The sequence below is a fragment of the Microtus ochrogaster genome, chromosome 1 (genome assembly GCF_000317375.1).
Source record: "Microtus ochrogaster isolate Prairie Vole_2 chromosome 1, MicOch1.0, whole genome shotgun sequence".
Lineage (NCBI taxonomy): Eukaryota > Metazoa > Chordata > Mammalia > Rodentia > Cricetidae > Microtus > Microtus ochrogaster.
Window position 1 is genome coordinate 79,785,002 of NC_022009.1, and position 1,577 is coordinate 79,786,578.

Below are 1,577 nucleotides of genomic sequence, written 5' to 3' on the forward strand. Positions count from 1 at the left end.
TAACAAAAATGATTAAGCTAAACATACTACAAACTGAAGAGCACAGAGTCATGCTCAGAAAGAGTGCTGACAGCAAGGAAATCAAGGTGGGTGGAGGTGAAAAGGGAAGGCCTCAAGAGCAGAGGGTGAGCAGCAGGGATGGGGTAGGAATTCCATAGTGTTACAAGGGTTCCAGTTTTGGCTCTGAAGGAAATTAAACAGAATAGGACTAGAGACAATATACTATGATGCTATATAAACACCAAACGCAGGCAATAAGTAGAGAAGAAAAGAAGGCGCAGGTAACACATGCAGCAGGAGTAGTGGGGGCTCTGGTAAGAAAGGTATGATAATGTTCTTTGTGCAACATCTTAAAGTTAAAATGTGTTTGTTACGAAGAGTACCGAAAGCTGACAAATCAGAGGAGAGTGGGGAAGGAAGCCACAAAGGGCTGCTGTAAGCTATGGCCTGAAGGACAGTGACGCTCAAGCTACTGCAAAGCAAGACAAGAGAGAGACCACAAGAGAGGTCTGAGTATGCTTTAAGGCATTATTCAAGAAAATCAAGGCAAATATATGATTTACAAGTCACTGACAGAGAGATGAGAGTCAAGACCACGAGGCTGCATGGGAAGTGTAGAGAACGAGTATGAACTGAAAAGGGAAGCTGTCACAGAGCTAGCAAACTCAAAACAGCAAAAGACAGAAAGGGCAACATTTGAAATAAAAGATGCAGTGTGGTAACTAAGTGTGGTATGGTATTTCCTCCTGAGAAGCATTTCCTCCAGGAGGGAGAAGAAGGCTCACGGGCCTGAGAAGGTAAGTCAGTCTCATGCCTGGGAAGGCTGTGTCTTGGACGGTTCTCTAAACACTCTCTCCAGCTCTATGGAGCAGGCACTGACTGCTGGATGAGGAAGAAAAACACAGACTAGCCCAGACCAAAGGGTTTCTCATAAACTTGCAGAGCTGCCTCTAAGACCTGCAGTTTTTTTTAAGTCATCAACCATGTTGGGGTGGTCTATTCTGTTCTGCACTGGCTTTTAAACATCCTGTTCCCTGTAAGTAACCTTTTGCCCACTCCCCTACTAGAAGTCCCATAGAGACTCACTGGCTCCTTTGGTGTAATTCTTAGTTTGGTCTGCCATGGGCGCCCTTTCTGCAGTAGACAAGTGCACGCCGCGGCTCCCAGGAAAAGTGTCCCACACAACACCAAGACAGTGTTGTGTAGAGGGCAAGTGATGGGAATATAAAAACAGGAAAGCCACAAAGACTACAAGGCGGAGTAGGAGTAAGTGCAGAGACAAAATGAGCACCATGACCTTGTGATGAGGGCAGACGCTCTCACCACAGCACACTCAGCAGCCACTGGAGAGGAAGGGAGAATAAAACTATATTAGACATAATCAGGCTATGCTATCAGTCGGTGAACGACGGGGCATTTACCAACTAAGCAATAGTCCCGACTAGGCACAGCCACACGAAAGCAGCAGAGCACCTGTGCCGCCTGTCGTTCTCATCAGAAAGTCCGGAACCACAACAGCAGACACAGTCGTACCCGGACGCTTGCTTCTCATCAGAAAGTCCAGAAGAACCACAACA

General features: G+C 46.6%; 1 protein-coding gene across 2 annotated transcripts in view; it reads right to left on the bottom strand.

The window, feature by feature from the left end:
* The window catches only part of Snx13 (sorting nexin 13), a 97,709-nt gene that overhangs the window by 38,174 nt on the left and 57,958 nt on the right, over positions 1–1,577 (bottom strand). The gene's annotated exons all lie outside the window — the stretch shown is intronic.